Here is a 20,199-nt window from a genome sequence, read left to right on the forward strand (position 1 = left end):
AGTAGGATTGTCGTATAGTGCCTGTATAGTTTTAATAATTGTGTCATGTAGACCAAATCTATGTAAAACTCTGTAAAGAAAATTCCTATTAACCGAATCAAATGCCATTTCAGCATCCACGCTTATCATTATTGCTTCAATTTCATTTTTTAAAATATTATTCATAATGTGGTGTCCTTCATATATTGTCTTGTGTTTGGCGTTGTTGTATAAAACCTGTCTGATCATTATGTATCAGTGTGGGTAGAAACTCTTCTAATTGTTTGGCCATGATGGAGTTAAATATTCTATAATCCACATTATGAACAGATATTATTCTAAATGACCCACTTTCCATTTTATCCTTGCCTTCTTTCGGTATAGCTGAGATTATTGCCTCCTTCCAGCTGGGTGGCATTTGTGCATTTCTTAGGGCCCAGTTCAGTGTGGAGAGTAAAATAGGAATTAACTCACTTCTAAACTCTTTATACTACTCTGCCATATATAAATCTGATCCTGGTGACTTGCTTAATTTAAGCCTGCTAATTGCAGTTTTTAGTTCGGCTTCAGTTATGTCAGCAGTCATCGTTCTATTTTGTTCTTTGCTTAAAGTGGGTAACTCTAAAGAATTCAGGAAGTTGTCAATTTGGGTTATGCTTCCCCCTGGAACTTTGGAATATAGAATTTTGTAAAACATTTCAAAAGCTTCTTGAATTTCACTTAGCTTATTTTTTTAAATCACTCTTGTTCTTGGATCCTTTATTCTATGAATTGTATTTTCTGCTATCTTTTTTTTCAGTTTCCACGCCAGTATTTTCATAGATTTAGATCCACTTTCATAGTGTCTCTGTTTCAGAAACATTAAATTTTTTTCTAATTTCTTGTGTAGCCAAACTGTTAATTTCATTCCTAATTTTTAAAATTTCCTCTAGTGTATCCTGTGCCAAACTCAATTTGTGCTTTTTCTCTAGTTCCTTCAGCTTATTTTGTAATTACTCTAATGTTCTATTCCTTATTTTTTATATGAAGATATCGCTATAATTTTCCCTCTTAGACAGCCTTCAGAGTATCCCATAGAATGGGAGGTGAAACCTCTCCATTACCATTGAATTCTAAGTAAAGACCAATTTCTTCTTTAATTTGTTCCTTAAAATAGGGATCTTTGAGTCGACTTGAATTTAGTTTCCAAGTAGTATTCTTTGGTTGTAGGTCAAAATCAACAGATAAATATATAGGTGCATGGTCACTTACATCTACTGTCCCAATTCCGCAGGTGATTATTTTGTCTCTATCTTTTCCAAAAGTTATGAAATAGTCTATTCTTGTATATACAGAATGGGGGGCAGAATAATGAGTGTAATCCCTCCTGTCGGGGTAAAGGTCCCTCCATATATCAATTAGACCAACATCCTCAAAAAGAGTGTTAACTTTTTTATGTAAGGACTTTGTTTCATAAGTTTTTCTATTGGAAGAGTCTTACTTTGGCTGTAATTGTAAATTTAAGTCTCTCCCACATATCAAGAGACTTTTTGTTTCCGTTACCATAATATTAGAAATTTTCTGGAAGAAAGTAATTTCACTTCCTGGGGGTGTGTATATATTCAATAAAGTAACTGAATTTCCATCTATATTCCCCCTTACCAGAATATATCTGCCCTCCTTATCTCCAATTTCGAATACTTTTTCAAAATTTAGCTTACTTGAGATGAGAATAGCAACTCCTCTTCTATGTCCTGATTTATATGAGAAAAACAAAATCGTAAAGCCCATACTCTTTAATTTTCCATGCTCATTATCAGTTAAGTGAGTTTCCTGTAAATATACTACATGGACTTGTTCTTTTTTTGTTTTTGATAGAATTTTACTGCGCTTGACTGGATTCAACAGCCCATTGACATTAACAGAAATGAATTTTACTTTGTCCTTAGCTATGTGTATTTATCTGTTAGTATACAGTATCATTGAAATTTGCAGAGTATAACTTTATCGATCTACTCCCTGAACAAGTAAGAGCCAAGAAACGCGAATAAAAAAAAGGTAAGGAAGGTGTGGTTCCAAGGCTGGGGTTTCTAGATGACCCTGGGTTGGGCTGGAAGAAAAGTCTAGCCGTGGGGGATAATCCCTCCTACCTGTGGGTTGAGGGCCCCCACTGCAGTACCTAGAAAAGTAAAAAAAACTACGTCCATTACACAGAAATGATTTCCCTGTGTATTCCTCCCATGAATATATTCTCATGTAGGTGGGGAAAAAGGAATAAATAAATGAATTTTTAAAAAATTGAGTAATATGAAAATCACATTATAACACGTATTTCTCGAGATATGTATATCACCGTCTATTTTTGCTTTCGTTTAGTTTATCAGCACTTTTAAAGTTAGCCAAACCTTATGGCTCTTCTGGAGGAGGTGAGGGCTGCCCTCGGAGAACTGACAGTCTCTTCCTAATATCCTTCTCTCATCCTACTCCCGTCCCCAGCTTTCTAGGTTCTCTTACTGTTTGCCAAGCAGTTCGGGATAACTGCTCAGCCAGACTTTTCCGTGGTTTGACCACGCTAATGGACAGTCCTCTGTTGTTCATGTCTGTAGTTGCTTCTTCCACCGTCTGGTATAGTCGTATCCCTTCTTGGTAAAATACCCTCAGTTTAGCAGGGTACGGGGTTTGGAATTTAATCTTTTCTTGCTTTAATATTCGTTTCGCTTCGGAATACTCCTTCCGTTTCTGTGGGGGGGGGGGGGTAATCATGATCAAAGTATATTAACTTTCCATTCCAAAAAACCCTCTTCTTACCCCAGGCCCTTCATTGAATCTCCGCCTTGCTCTGTCTGTCTGTCTGTATCTTGTTTTACAGCGGTCGGCATCCAGCTTAATGGTTCATTACTGCCACCCTCTGCTCCGGAATGTGCACTAGACATGCATTCTAAATCCCTTCACCCGATCACACACACACATACACACCTACACTTTACCCTTCCATCTTTGACCATCCTAGTACCCTATTCCTGTTTATCCGTCATATCCTATAAAAAACCCCTGTACTCCTTAAAAACGCTAAAAGTACCCAGACTTGTGCTCTCTCACCCATGCCCAGCAACCCTTTTAATGTGAATTCCTGCACCCCCAACTCCCTTAATTTAATTCTCATCATCTCTTTCTGTATCCCATACTTCCTGCAACACAAAACTACATGTTCTACTGACTCCTCTTCCTGACATTCCTCACACAATCCTGTCTGGTGTTTCCCTATCATTTTCAATGTTTTGCTTAATGCACAATGCCCCAGCCTTAACCTAGTCCACACAATTCCCTCTCTTCTGTTTCCATTACCTACCCTAGTACCTGCAACACTCTTTTGTATTTGATATAAATGCCTCCCTTTCCCCTCTCTGTCCCATCTTTCTTGCCACATTCGGTTGACTTTTTCCCAGATTACACACTTAACCTCTGCTTTACTGATACTAATGTGCATTTCCACATTTTCTTTCTTTAACACCCTCTTTGCCAACTCATCCACCCTCTCATTCCCCTTCACCCCTACATGTGCTGGAACCCATAGAAATTTTACCTGACCTCTCTGATTTGCAATTCTTGTAAATAACTGAAGAACCTCATAAAGTACATCTTGCCGACTGTTTGTGTGAAAAGATCTTAAACTTGCTAGAACTGAGGATGAATCTGAACATATCAATGCTTTGACTTGTCTGGCTTTCTGCACCCATTGCAACGCAACCAACACTGCCAGCACCTCCACTGTAAACACCCCTAACTTATTAGATGTTCTTCTGCTGATTCCAATTTCTTTTGCTGGTATAACCACCCCAAACCCTGTCATTCCTGTTTCAGGTTCCTTCGCACCATCCGTATAAATGTGAGTATAATCACTATACTTTTCCATCACATGACAATTAAATGCATTTACCAAATCTGTTTTATATCTTTCTTTCCTTTTTATCTCTGACAAATGCCAGTCTATGTCAGGCTATACAAGTTTCCATGGAGCTACAACCGGATAAACTACTGAAGGACTTATCCTCAGATCAAACACTCCACATTCTTTCGCGATAGCATTCCCTACCCGACTAAAGGTATCCCTCTGAAACCTCCCATTTTCCCAGCACTCCTGCAACACTCCTTTAGCAGGGTGAGAATCATTGTGCCCCTGCAAGTTAGCCCAGTAGTTTGCCATCAGTTGCATCCTTCTTAGTTCCAAAGGCATTATTCCCATTTCTACCTGTAGGGCTGACACTGGTGATGTTTTAAAAGCCCCACTGCACACTCTCAAGGCCTGAGCCTGAATCACATCCAGTTTCCTTATAAGAGACCTAGCTGCTGATCCATATACTATATTTCCATAATCCAATTCAGATCTTACTAAAGCCACATACATTCTCTTCAAAGCTGAACAACTTGCTCCCCATTCCCTACCAGTCAAACATCTCATCACATTTATTACTTTTTTACATTTCTCCTCAACTTTCCTGATATGGTCTGCCCATGTTAATCGTGAGTCAAATATAACTCCCAGAAATTTAAATGATGCAACCCTTTCAACCCCTTCTAATTCAACCCCATACAACCTTAACTTCTTCCTTACCTCAACTCTTTTCCTGCTAAAAAATGCAGTCTGAGTTTTATCTACTGAAAATCTACATCCCCAATCATAACCCCACTCCACCACTTCATCAATTGCTTCTTGTAGTTTCCTGATTATATGGTCCATGTTCCTGCCTCTTTTCCACAAGGCCCCATCATCCGCAAACAGTGACCTACCTATATCCACTGGTACCTTTGTGAAGACATCATTGATCATAATGATGAAAAGTAATGGGCTAATCACACTACCTTGAGGTGTGCCATTTTCCACTATGTACTGTTTTGATAATTCTAATCCAATCCGAACTTGAATTTTTCTACCAAACAAAAAATCTTTAATCCAATTAAAAACTCTCCCACCAACCCCCATCTTGTGCAGTTTAATTAATAATCCTTCCTTCCACATCATATCATAGGCTTTTTCAATGTCAAAGAACACTGCCACTACTGACTCTCTATTTGCCTGGGCCTTCCTTATTTCAGTCTCTAACATTATCACTGAGTCCATGAAATTCCTTCCCTTTCTAAAACCACTCTGATAACTTGCCAGCATTCCCCTTTTCTCAAGCTCATACGATAACCTTTCTGTTATCATCCTTTCCATTATCTTACATATACTTGATGTTAATGCAATTGGTCTGTAGCTAGTGGGTTTTGATGGATCCTTGCCAGACTTCCTTATTGGAATTACTACTGCTTCTTTCCATGCAGTTGGTAATCTTCCCTCCTCCCACACTCTGTTATAAAAATGCAGCAACTTCAAGAGCGCTCCTTCTCCTAGATTTTTTAGCATCACAGAGCATATCAGATCTTTCCCTGGGGAGGTTGGTCTCGATCTCTTTATTGCTCTCACCATTTCTGCTAATGTAAATGGATCATCAATTATATCATCTGTCCCTTCCCTCCTGTTTAACACACCTGGGTGTTGGCTCATTATTCTTTCCCTTCTCCTTCTCCCTTCTTCAGACAAATTTTCTGAACTGTGTATCAGTACAAATGACTTGGCCATGATCTCAGCCTTATCCCTACTGGAGACTGCAGTTTCCTCCTCAGATATCATTACTGGATATTCCCATTCCCTTCTATCTCCTCCCATCCTCTTAATCATTCCCCATATCTCTCCCACAGGTGTTGTTCTTCCTATCTTGTCGCAAAAACTCCTCCAACTTGCCCTTTTAGCTTGACGTATAGTTCTTCTCACCACGGCCTGTGCTTTCTTATATTGAACCAAATGCTGCATATTATGGGTTCTTTTAACTAGCCTGAATGCTCTATTTCTGTTTTTTACAGCCTGACAATATTCCTCTGTCCACCATGGCACCAGTTTCCTATTCATCCTATTTTTACTCCTAGGTATAGATCCTTCTGCTGCCATGATAATTGCTGAAGTCACCTGACTGTTTAATTCATTTACATTTCCAGAAATATCAATCTTTGTCAACCTTTCTTCACTCAATTTCTGGAACTTACCCCAATCTGCTTTTCCAAACACCCACTTTGGGGTTCTGCCACCTGGTCTTACTTCAACTCTTTCACCCTTCCACCTTGCTCTTGAATTGAAGGAATTTAAGTACCCCCCGGCGGTCCTACAGAAACGTTAGGAATATTCTGAAGCAGCAACTCAATGACATAAAATCAGAAAATAGCCGTGGCAGAGACTCGAATTGAGAAGGTGGAAGATCGCGTGCAAAACGTGGAACAGATACTAAGTAAGATGATAAAAATATTAAATCAACAGGAAAGTAAACCTTCTCAATTCGAGTCTATTTTCTGATTGACATTGAGTTGCTGCTTTGTATCTTTTTGGACTTACCTTATCTCTGCCAAAATCTTTATCATATTTGCCGCTTCGCCTGCAGGAGGCCCCGCGTCACCTTTGCCGCCACGCGCACGTGTGGGAGAGCCGCACATTGTACCTCTCTATTCCATAGGCTCCGCAGTGATGCTTTTTTAATCTCCATTTTTTTCCCCCATTCTTGTCCCCCTTATCAGTTCAGATATTTTCGAATGATCTTGTATTTGATGGAATAACGGGGCAAAATATGCGTTTTTCCAGACGAGCTGTTTATTTAAGCTGCCATTCTGAACGATGATGTCACCGGACAACCCGAATAATTTCTAAGGTAGGGATATGTTCGGCACAACTTTGTGGGCCGAAGGGCTTGCACTGTGCTGTAGATTTTCTGTGTTTCTATGTTTCTATGGGTACAAGTGAGGAAACATGGCAGCTGAATAGTGGGAAACTGTTTTCCAACTCTGTTACCACAAGAGTTTGGTCAGCACCTGATTTTTCTCTCGTTACATGCTACAGATGTACGGTAGAGAACATTCTAGAATATTCTGACAGGCTACATTACCGTCAGGTATGGAGGCTCCAATACACAAGCTCGAAAGAGGATGCAAATATTTGCAGAATCAGCCAACTCCATTCACAGGCAATAGTTTATTGAGGACATCTTCAAATGGTGATGCCTGAATAAGGCAGCATCCATCATCAAGGACCCTCATTATCCAGGACAAGCTCTCTGCCCATCACTACCATCAGGGAGGAGGTGCAGGAGCCTGAAGATGCACAGTCAACCTTTGAGGAATAGTTTCTTCCCCTCCACCATCAGATTACTGATTGGTCCATGAATTCTTGAACACTAACTCACTATTCCAATTTGCCATTATTTATTTTTTATTACAACTTATCATAATTTTTAATTATGTATTGCATGGTACTGCTGCCACAAAACAACAGATTTCTCAGTGTACGCATGTGATAATAACCTGATTTTGTTTCTTTGAATTATGACAGTGCCTTGTTGGACAGGAGTTGGGTATTTGGCTCCTCAAACCTGATGATTGATCTGATTTTACCCTCAGCTCCTAACTCTCCACCCTGAAGCCAAAATCCATCCGAGCCTTGAATATATACTCAGTGGCCACTTTACGAGGTACACCTCGACAAGTGAATTTGAATGCAAGTATCTAAGCAGCCAATCATATGGCAGCATCTCAATGCATAAAAGCATGCAGACATGGTCAAGAGGTTCATTTGTTCTTCAGAATGGGGATGAAATGTGATCTGAGTGACTTTGTCGTTGGAATGATTATTGATGCCAGTTGTGTTGGTTTGAGCATTTCAGAAACTGTTGATCACCAGGGATTTTCATGCACAACCTTCTCCAGAGTTTACAGAGAATGGTGCGAAAAACAACAAAGCATCCAGTGAGCGGCAGTTCTGTCGACGGAAATTGGTTAATGAGAGAGATTAGATGAGAATAGCCAGACCGGTTCAAGCTGACAGGAGAACGATAGTAACTCAAATAACCATGTATCATAACCGTGGTGTTTAAAAGAGCATCTCTAAACACACAACACATCGAGCCCTCAAGTGGATGAGCTACTGCAACAGTCGAACATGAACCCACACTCAGTGGCCATCAGGGGCCTCCTCTACCTGATACAGTGGCCACTGGGTGTATTTGACACCACTTCCACAGTTCTCTGGGAAAAGAGATCCAGAGATCTAGGAGATCTCAAGTTGTGAAAAAGTCCCATTTGTAGTCCTTTGTAGGTAATAACTTAATCTGATTGATTCTGTTAAATTGACTTTAACTGTCGTCACTCTACAATACAAGAACTGTACTAACAAAGTTACACACAATAAGATATTGACCAGATAAGCCCAACTTTATTGATATTCCACTGTCATTAACTGTATCTCCACATAATTCAAGAAACAGGCAAAACATTAAATATTCCACTATGACAAAGAAAACACAATTAGTGTCTAAATGATTATGCAAACTCACTCATGGAGAGACCTCTTAAACAAGGCTGATGGAGCCGTGTGATCCAATTTCAAATGTCACAAAAATATTTCCCACTATCCAAAGTAAATTGAAAGTCAAAGTAAATTTATTATCAAAGTACATATTTGCCTCCAAATAAAACCGTGATTATCATTATCCAAAGAAATAAAGAAAATTATCAAAGAAGAGTGAAATGACGTTCAGTTGTCTAACCACAGAAAACTTGTACATCCATATTAACCCTGAAATACCTCAATAAGGCAATTTATTGCACAGTGTTGCAGCCTGTGCCCCACCAGAGATAAAACCCTCCCACATCTCGCAATAAATTGTTCTGCCAGCAGAGTGGCAGAATCCATTCTTCTCTCTCTCTCTCTCTCTCTCACTCTCTCTCTCACTCTCTCACTCACTCTCTCACTCACTCTCTCTCTCACTCTCTCTCTCACTCTCACTCTCACTCTCACTCTCACTCTCACTCTCTACCCCCTTGGGCACAGGCCGGCTTCACCTGGGTAACGCCTGAGCTTCAGTAAACAACTCACATTTGTAAGGTAGAGTTAAATTCGCCTGAGACCATTTGCAGTGGGGAGACAAAGAAAAGAACCTCAGCTCCCCACTAAATGTCAACAGGGCCGTGGACAGCATAAACAGAGACATTACCAGCTCCTCAGTGATCAATTGTACACCACAGTGTACTTGCATTGTCTACAAACCTGACCTGTTACCATTCAGACCACCTACACCATTCTTGTGTTGGCCAATCTGCACATTCTCCTTTCTCCCCCATGCTTTGCCAAAGCATCTAAATGAACTTCCATGCTAATCTGGGAAAAGATGCAGCGGGGAGTGGTTGTCCATCGTTAACACCCATCAGGAATTATCAGTGGGGAGAAGTCAATCACAGAATTAGTTCTGTCTTTCCATTTCCCCAACTCCATGAATTACACAAAAGCTCAAAATGTCTTTCTTCTCTTGCCTCTGGATTTACTAAATCCTTTAGTCAAATGTACTACTTGTATATTTCTCATCATCACATTCATACAATGCTATATTTACACTAAAATAAGCTGGTGGGAAGACGGTGGGCACAGGTGGCTAAAGTAACTTGCGATAAGTAACCAGTGTCTGCATGGACCAGTTTACTCTGCACAAAAACACCATTCAGTACAAAGGACTGACCTCACCTGTAATCTTCTCACTTACCCCCTTGGACACTAACCACCCAGATTGAGTAATAACTGTGCAGTCTGAAAATTTGGCTTCCAATGTTGACTAGTTTCTATTTCTGCAAGGATGAGATGTTTGTGATATCTGAACAAGATTCCGCATGTCATGAAGAGTGAAGATTCGAATGAGCTTGTATTTCAGAGCTGGGAATGAGGCAGGTTGGGTGGGGTTTGACACTGAATGGAAGTTCAAGGGACGATCTGAATACTTATCTACAGTGTTCCTATTTGAGTCTACAAATGATACCACATCATGATCACATTTATATCCATCATATAAAACATTGCATAAGCTCTCCATTATTGGTCAGAAATCCATAGTGTTCTACAATGAAACCTGGACACACTGGTCCATTCTCACCCTGCAGTGATTGAACATTAAGTGGCCAACAAAGTGGGAGGAGAAACTAAACTTGGCTTGAATTTTAACAGGTTTAAAGTTTATAAAAGCCACAAATCATAACTTTTAACCCCACACATATGGGCAAGGAATTTGCGTAAAACATGTTTTAATGCACTGATTTCTATAGTGCAAATCCAGCTGCCTTTTCACAAGATAAAAGCATCCTAAGGACGCTAAAAAGCAAGTGATTCCGCTGACGATTATTAAAAAGTGCAAAAGCAAAATGTCGCCTCAACTCCCAGAAGGGATGGAAGGTGTAGCTCCTCCACCCTGACGGCGGCCTCACCTTGGCTCAACAAGGTGTGGGGAATACAAGGTGTCGGAACAGGAATGGGAATCAGAATTAAGAAGTTTGGCCACCAGGAAGTCCTGCTTGTGGCGGACAGTGCGGAGGTGTTTGACGAAGCGGTTCCCCAGTTTATGATGGGACTTACCAATGTAGAGGAGGCCTCATCGGGAGCACCGTATACAATAGACAACGCATTTGATTTACAGGTGAAGTGTTGCCTCACCTGGAAGAACCATTTAGGGCCCTGAATTGAAGGAGGAGGTGAATGGACAGGTGCAGCCTTTAGGTTGTTTGCAGGGTTGTGTGCCTGGAGGGAAATTAGTGGGAAGGGAGAATGGAGAAGGGAATCGCAGAGGGAGTCATCCCTGCAGAAAGCTGGGGGGTGGGTGAACTGAAGATATGTTTACTGTGAATGTTGTATTCCACACACTGCAACGTTCTGCATGGTGACACAAACTACATGGTTTACAGTCTGAGGTTAGCTACCAACTGGAACAGGGAGCAATCAATCAATAAGATATTGTGTTAACAAAGAAATCAATTCTTCTCAACTACCCTGCTCCTAAGTCATTTAGATTTCAATTTCTTCGCACGAAGATTTCTTTTCACCATTGAAGCAAGCGCTCTGTTAACTGGGAATCAGAAAATAACCAAGGAAACTACGAGATTAAACCAACAAGGACGAGAAATAAAACAATTACATGATGCACAGGAAATTCCCCACTCTTCCTACTCGAAGAGCTACAACATTCTCTTTCTACTTAGACAGCTTTATCGCTCCACGCCTGACGATGTGATTGATCGTCACTCCTGGGCTTGTCACAACACCAGCGCAGGGTCAGTATCATCACTGTCCTGCAGGTAGATACAAACATGCAATGATTATCCACCATTCTGAAGAGAAAAGAAAATCACTTCATGTTATTTAAACTTGAAAAGGGCTTAAGAAAAACAATTTCCTTGCACTGCCACACATCTCCAAATCCACACTGATCTCAGCTTTCAACGAAAGCCCCTTCCACCCATCTTCTCCTTGTCATTATTTCTGAGGAAGGAAAGGGGACATTTCCACAGTCTCCCTGCATGACAAACGTCAAACTGTGACTGGAGAAGCTCACACACCCATAGCAGGCGAAAACCAACACTAATATTTCCTGAGTATAACAGCCAAACAGAGAAAGAATTGAGAGCATCTGCAAGAGGCAATGTCTCAGGACAGTGAGATCATTCAGCACCTCTTCCCTCTTCCTGTTGTTGCCATTGGGCAGGAGGCAGAGAGCAGCAAAAAGCTAATTTTGTGGCATCTGTATGCAGGGTATGTATGCCCATGATAGTCACACAACATTACAGCACAGAAACAGGCCTTCAGCCCATCCAGTCTATCCCAAACTATTAATCTGCCTTGTGCCATCAAACTGTACCCGGACCACCACCGTCTGTACCCCTCCCATCCATGTATCTATCCAAATTTCTCTTAAATGTTGAAACTAAGTTTGAATCCACCAATCCATTCCACAGTCTTATTACCCTCTGAGTGAAGAAGCTCCACTTCATGATCTCCTTAAATATTTCTCCTTTCACCCTTAACCCATAACCTCTGGTTGTTATCTCACCCAATCTCAAAAGCTTGCTAGCTTTTACCCTATCGATACCCATCATAATTTTATCTTACGACTTTGCAGAAGCTATTACCGTAGCACTGTGACATCTCACTCTTCTTACCCATGGTGGAGGTAAGTCATTCTCAATACACCATTTGGCAAAGTGTCTCCGTGCAGCTTGCACAGTCTCCTCGTTGGTCTCCTTGCAGTATACTTGGATCAGCTGCTCTGAAAACTTATCTGGTAGTATCTGAGATACCTGGGTGGGCACCAGAGAGAGAGAAGATTAATACCCACAACCACAAGGAGATATACAAACATACGAGGTTGTTGGCCACACAGTTCTTCGAGCCTATTGCACCTTCCAGTAAGATCACGACTAATCTGTTGTAACTTCCAATCTACAATCTTGACTACCCACAGTGACCACCCACTAGTTTATCATGCCTTTGTCTTAAAAATACTTAAGTTCTCTGCTTCAAAGAAATAAGTTCCAAGGATGCATGATCACTGAGAGAAAAGGCTTTGCCTCACCTCTTAAACAAGCAACCATCTATTTTTAAAAACTGAACACCTAGTTCTACAGTTTCAAAAAGAAAACATCGTATGTTTCATACGATTCTCCTCTCACATTTATAAAGTCCAGGAAATGCACGTTAAGCCTGTCCAAACTATCCTGTTATGACAACTGACCACAATAAGCTTCCTAGAGCAGTGGAGCAAGGTTCAGATGGAGACACACCAAGTTCAAAGCTGGATCCCAGTGAGACGGCCAAGATCTCCAGAGACTATGATGGCTGGGAAGCAGACTGAAAAGACTGGAAAGCCCACAATGAGACCAGGTCACACCCCCAGCAGTGGCCGGTACAAGGCTGGAAGGAAACAAGTTCACACGCTGCTTCAGCAGCCAGATGTGTTTATACCTCTGATGCTCGGGAGGTTACCTGCTCTTTTTTGATTGAGAAGGCCTTGTTGGGGTTATTCTTGCAGTAGAATCGAACATAAGTAATGGGGTTTTTCTCTTTCATCCCGTAGTTCATTGGAATAACCTAGTGTGAGAAATTTTAGTTATATTTATTCACGGTCAAAAACAAATTATTCTCTCGTAGACAGCCACAAAATAAAACAAACTGTATTTTTTATCACATTGGTCACAAGCCCATCGATTATGAAAGTTACTCTGTTAATAGAAGTGCAGTCTCTTAGTTCCACAGCGCAGGCTCAATCCCGAACTCCTGTACAGAGATTACACAATTTCCCTGTGAACACGCAAATTTCCCTGAGGTGCACCAGTTCCCCCCACGTGCCAATGACATATGGGTTAAATGTCTGTGGTAAATTACACCTACAGTGCGGGTAAGTGATAGAATCTGGGGGGATTTGATGGAAATGAGGGAAGAATCAAATGAGATGTGTACACAGGTGTTTGGTGATTGCCACAGAGTCAGTAACCCGGGTTTAATCCTGACCTCAGGGACTGTCTATGTGGAGTTTGCATGCTCTCCCTGTAACCAAGGGGAATTCCTCGGGGTCTCAGATTTTCTCCCAAATCCCAAACTGTGCACATTTATAGATTAAGTGACCACTGTAATGTACCCTTGGTGTGCAGGTGAGTGCTGGAATCTGTACTGAGTCAATAGGAACATGTGGAGAATAAAATAGGTGAGGGTAGGATGAGGTAAATGGGTACCTGATGACTGGCTGAAGGGCTTGGTTCCATAATGGCACAATCTGCCAGATGTATGGAGAACTCTCCTCTCCATCATTAACGAGCCAGTACTCACATTTACAATGAGATCCTCTGCCTCGAGTTGAATGTTCCCAGGTTCTGAGGAAACAGCTGCAGCCACTTTAGTCTTCAGATCATCAATCTCCTCCTGATGGAGAGAGAACATTTCAAGTGAGTTTGATTAAATTTGTAAATGTACAAATAAAATCCAATGTACAATAGAACACTGACCGCAGTCTGTGACAGTCAACGCCCTACAGGGATTGTAATGTTACAAATGACCGTCTAGGAGAGCAAACGTTTTTGAGAGCATATGCCCAAATTTTCTCGAATGCCATTATAATTTTGAGCAGGGATTATCAATGATTGATGAATTAGTAACAATAATTATGGACTTTTATTCCCAAGGAAATATAAAGGGTCCTGTTGCTTATTTACGTGCATTCATCGTGTAACACCCTGGTTAAGATTTTTACGATGCTGTAGTTATTTCATTTTAGCTGTTCTGTAAGAGCAATCTGTTCTGCTTTTAGCATGTTTGGGCTTGAACTAAAGATAAAAGGCGATGTTATTCACCTAGGAATGTTGTGTCAGCCAATCAGGATGGCGGGATTGGGAGAAGGTTCTAGAGAACACTGCATGGAGAGGTTTTTGTGATGGACACTGTGGTGTGGGTTGAGGTATTTTTGGTGAGAGCTGGGAGAAGATGGAGGGAAGATGATTGAGGATACCATCCCTGTTGCACAAGGTGCTTTGTTCAGATGAAAGGCTTCAAGGAGGAAGGACCAATTCCCCCGTGGGGGAGCCCATTTGTTCAAGATGAATTTTGAGTGACATGCCGAAGATGGTGTGTGCTTTCATGCAGACCGTGGTCCACCACGTGAGTTAAAAACAACTTCAAGATGAGCTCCAATGGATGTGCACAATTGGACTGGGTTAACTGAAATCGGCCCTTTTTAACTTTTTTTCTTTTCTTTTCCCTGCTGACTGTTTGATAAAGCTGACGTTTGTAAATATACTTTCTTTATAACTGTATGCAGTGCATCATCTGTTCTTTCTTGTCAACAGCTAATTGCATGGGGGCGGTATTTGCACGGTATTCACACAGATCAGGGTTCCATGGCTCAGACATCCCAACTTCCCAGTTTTGGTGGGGCCCAAGTCATACCAACCCTAGATATACGGAGTTTGAGGTGGGTGGTTTTCTCATTGCTGAGTCCACCGGCTGTCAGTGAGGGGCTAATGATACTTGTTAGAAAAGGAGTTGCAATTGCTTACTTTAATAAACGTATAACAGAGAGAGATTGAAAAAAATGAAGCATTTCAGAAAATCTGTTCAAAAATTATTGTAGGAGCAATGTATCTGTTCTCTCTCTGCTTTGTACTTCTATGCTGTGGGGTTTATTATGTTTATGATGGTAACTGGCTACATGAGTGGGGGTGGGGTAAATCGAAGGGACTAAGTTGCATATTCTTGTTTATTTCATTGCAGTTTATAGCTTGGGACTGATGCAGCTCATATTATTTGCTGACTTCCGAGATAACGCTCAATAATGCTTAGAAAAGCTGACATCATGGTGTAAAACAAACAATCAGATAATCACCAACACTTGGTTTAAACAACATCCAAGAAGGAAATGGACATGCAGAAGCCCAGATGGGAACAGCAAAAATCAAATTGACTACATAACAATCAATAACAGATTCAAAAACTCGATAAGTCAGTCTAAAAGCTACCCTAGAGCAGACTGTGGAAGCGACCACATACCAGTCATTTGCAAAATGAAATAAAGATGAGAAAATTAAAGAAACCAAAAAGATCAGAACCACTGGATTATCAACAACTACAAAACAACCCTCATCTGAAAACAGAATACACAATCAAGGTGAAAAATCGTTTTCAATTGCTGCAGGATGAAGGAGGCAAATCTTCCTGGGACATACTGAAGGAATCCATGGCTGTAGCTGCAAAAAAAACCATCCCACGAAAAGATCGGAAAAGTAAGAAGAAATGGAAAATTGAAGTTATAATACAATTGATGCAACAAAAACAGACCATCAAACCAAGAGACAGCGAAGAATACAAACAACCTGATAAGACAATAAAAAGAAAATGCAGAGAAGCTAAAGACAGATGGCTAAATGAGAAATGCTCAGAGATAGAAATGCAACAAACCCATAACTCTGGAACAAAGTTGATGCACAGTAAGATTAAAGAACTAACGGGGAAATTACCTTGCTCAGCAAGTGGATGCATCAAGGCAAAAGACGACAGCTTAATTATGAGCAAAGAGGAAATCCTAAACAGATGGACAGAATATATAAAAGAACTTTTTGAAGACCAAAGAGAGAAAACCGAACATAAAGAAGAATCTTGAAGGACATAGCATTCTAAAATCAGAAATTTGAGCAGCCGTAAATAAAACAAAACATAACAGAGCAACTGGTCCAGACAACATCGTTGTTGAAATGATACTGGCCTTAGAAGATTTTGGAATAGGGAAAATAGCAGAAATAGCAAATGAAACCTATGATCATGGGGAGATACCTGATGATTGAAGTAAATCAGTGTTCATCATCAAAGAAAGAGGGAGCAACAGAATGTGAGTTACATCGTACAATAAGCCCGATGAGCCACGTGGCAAAAATTATTCTCAGAGTAGTATGGAGGAATTTAAGGTGGGGGGTTACATGGGAGGCAGGGTTTAAAGGTCGGCACAACATCGTGGGCCGAAGGGCCTGTACTGTGCTGTACTGTTCTATATTCTATTTTCTATGTTTTAATCATGATGAGAGCAAGATGCTGTATAAAATCAGAAATCAGTAAAGAAAAATGCGGCTTTGTGGAAAACACTGGAACCAGAAATGCAATTTTCATGCTACGGATGATCTGTGAACGAGCAATCCAGGTACAAAAGGACATCTACCTATGTTTCATCGACTATACATAAACTTTTGACACTCTCAGACAGCAAGATCTCCTGGAAATGCTTCAAGATCTTGACATAGATGGGAAAGATATATGTTTCTTAAGAAACTTACACTGGGACCAGACAGCATCCATCAGAAAAGAAAAAGTAAGTGAGTATGTGAATATCGTGAGAGGAGTCAGGCAAGGTTGCGTCTTTTCGCCAGACTTATTCAACCTGTGTAGTGAAAATATCTTGAGAAGTATTAAAGACATCAAAGGATTCACAATTGGAGGCCATAATATAAATAACATCAGATATGCTGACGACATTGTACTAATAGCTGAATCAGAAACAAAACTTCAAGAACTACTCACTACAGTGGCAGCAGAAAGTAATCGCAGAGGCCTCTCAATCAACACCAAGAAGACAGAAAGCATGGTCATCTCCAGAAAGACAAACATCCCACAATGTGTGATCAAGATCGGAAATACAAACATCAAACAAGTCAACAAATTCAGATATCTTGGCAGCCTAATAACAAGCAATAGCATGTGCGACACAGATATCGAATACAGAATAGCAATGGCGAAAGAAACTTTCCAAAAAATGAAGACCATATTAACAGACAGAAAGATGAGCATGTACACTAAAAACAGAATACTGCAGTGCTACATTTATTCTATCCTGACTTATGGAAGTGAATGCTGGACCATTTCCCCAGCAATGGAAAAGAAACTAGAAGCAGCTGAATTATGGTTCTACAGGAGAATATTAAAAATATCATGGACCACACGCACCTCAAATGAAGAAGTTCTCAGAAGAGCCCAAGCAGTTCGATCACTCATACCAACAATAAGAGAAAGACAACTCAGATTCCTAGGACACATCATGTGGAAAGATGAACTAGAAAAACTCATACTCTCTGGAAAGATTGAGGGGAGCAAACCTAGAGGAAGACCTCGGCTTATGTACATCAAAAGCATAGCCAGGTGGCTACACATCGAGGAAATGGAAGTCATCCAAAAAACGAAGGATAGGTCTATATGGAAAACCATGGTCACCAAAGTCCGCATCGGATATGGTACCTAGACAGACAGAATGCCTAGTTACATGTTTGCTAATTGCTAATAGAGGGTCAAATGAAAGGTTCGACTTCTGGAGCAATCAGTGGAGCAGTGGGCACATCACCCAAGTATAACAGTCCATATGGTCGCAGGTAAGAGGCAAATGTTCTGTTTTGATTTTGGATTATTTTTGTCACTACTTTTCTGTCAGCAAAACTTTTCTAGTAGTTATACTAAATGAACATCAGCTTTTGGATATGCTGAGAAATTAGAAGCACCACAGCTTGGAGCAGCTTGTTGATTCATGTTGTGTATTTTGGATTTGAAACAAAGCATTGAATGGTCAGTGTTGCTGTGTCTGACTAGGTTGGAGTGAAAAGCTCTATAGTGTTTTCCTGAAGTGTTTGACCCTTAAATCTGTTGAAAAGTTGAATTGAAACTGCCATTGTTTTGTCTGGGACAAGATGAGTTCAGCTGGAAGCAGTAACCTGGAAGGCAACACGGAGAGTAATTAAACATATATGTGATGTGGAAGGTCAGTTCCCTGGGGAAAATGAAAATATTTACAAAGTCAAAGAACAGTCTGTAACCATGGATACAGCTGATGAGTTACAGGATGATGTACGCCCTGAGGAGAGTGTGTCTAACGCACATACAGCACGTATTGCAAACGCAAGCCAAACATCCCATGCGTCTGATACCACATCAGTATACATTAGAATAGAGGCTGATTTAGCTGTGTTATATGCAACACATATTAGACAATAGACAATAGATGCAGGAGTAGGCCATTTGGCTCTTCGAGCCAGCACCACCATTCACTGTGATCATCCACAATCAGTACCCCGTTCCTGCTTTCTCCCCATATCCCTTGATTCTGCTATCATTAAGAGCTCTATCTAACTCTGTCTTGAAAGCATCAAGAGAATTGGCCACCACTGCCTTCTGAGGCAGAGCATTCCACAGATCCACAACACTCTGGGTGAAAAAGTTTTTCCTCAACTTTGTTCTGAATGGCCTACCCCTTATTCTCAAATTGTGCCCTCTGGTTCTGGACTCCCCCAACATTGGAAACATGTTTCCTGCCTCTAGCGAGTCCAATCCCTTAATAATCTTATATGTTTCCATCAAATCCCCTCTCATCCTTCTAAATTCCAATGTATACAAGCCCAGTCGCTCCCATCTTTCAACATATGACAATCCCACCATCCCGGGCATTAACCTCGTGAACCTCTGCTGTACTCCCTTAATAGCAAGAATGTCCTTCCTTAAATTTGGAGACCAAAACTGTATACAATACTCCAGATGTGGTCTCACCAGGGCCCTGTACAACTGCAGAATGACTTCTTTGCTCCTATATTGAAGTCCCCTTGTTATGAAGGCCAACATGCCATTAGTTTTCTTCACTGCCTACTGTACCTGCATGCTTACTTTCAGTGACTGATGAACAAGGACACCTAGACCTCATTGTACTTCCTCTTTTCCTAACTTGACACCATTCAAATAGTAATCTGCCTTCCTGTTCTTGACACCAAAGTGAATAACCTCACATTTATCCACATTAAACTGCATCTGCCATGCATCTGCCCACTCACCCAACCTGTCCAAGTCATCCTGCATTATCTCAACATCCTCCGCACATTTCACATTGCCACCCAGCTTTGTGTCATCTGCAAATTTGCTAATGTTACTTTTAATCCCTTCATCTAAATCATTAATGTATATAGTAAAAAGCTGCGGTCCCAGCACCGAGCCTTGAGGTACCCCACTAGCCACCGCCTGCCATTCTGAAAAGGACCCATTAATCCCTACTCTTTGTTTCCTGTCTGCCAACTGATTTTCTATCCATGTCAGCACCCTACCCCCAATACCATGTGCTCTAATTCTGCCCACTAATCTCCTATGTGGGACTTTATCAAAGGCTTTCTGAAAGTCCAGGTACACTACATCCACTGGCTTTTTCTTCTCCACTTTCATAGTTACATCCTCAAAAAATTCCAGGAGGTTAGTCAAGCATGATTTCCCCTTCGTAAATCCATGCTGACTCGGACTGATCCTGTTACTGCGATCCAAATGTGCCGCTATTTCATCCTTTATAATTGACTCCAGCATCTTCCCCACCACTGATGTCAGGCTAACTGGGCTATAATTCCCTGTTTTCTTTCATCCTCCTTTCTTAAAAAGTGGGATAACATTAGCTACCCTCCAGTCCTCAGGAACTGATCCTGAATATATAGAATATTGGAAAATAATTACCAATGCGTCCACGATTTCTAGAGCCACATCCTTAAGTACCCCAGGGTGCAGACTATCAGGCCCTGGGGATTTATCAGCCTTCAGTCCCATCAGTCTATCCAACACCATTTTCTGCCTAATGTGAATCTCCTTCAGTTCCTCTGTTACCCTAGGTCCTCCGGCCACTATTACATCTGGGAGATTGTTTGTGTCTTCCCGAGTGAAGACAGATCCAAATTACCTGTTCAACTCGTCTGCCATTTCCTTGTTTCCCATAATAAATTCACCCATTTCTGTCTTCAAGGGCTCAACTTTGGTCTTAACTAATTTTTTCCTCTTCACATACCTAAAGAAGCTTTTATTATCCTCCT

General features: G+C 40.9%; 1 pseudogene; it reads right to left on the reverse strand.

Moving 5' to 3' along the window:
• Positions 1-10,752: 10,752 nt before the first annotated feature.
• LOC140210643 (deoxynucleoside triphosphate triphosphohydrolase SAMHD1-like) overlaps positions 10,753-20,199 on the reverse strand; it is a 90,923-nt pseudogene continuing 81,476 nt past the window's right edge.

The sequence above is a fragment of the Mobula birostris genome, chromosome 2 (genome assembly GCF_030028105.1).
Source record: "Mobula birostris isolate sMobBir1 chromosome 2, sMobBir1.hap1, whole genome shotgun sequence".
Lineage (NCBI taxonomy): Eukaryota > Metazoa > Chordata > Chondrichthyes > Myliobatiformes > Myliobatidae > Mobula > Mobula birostris.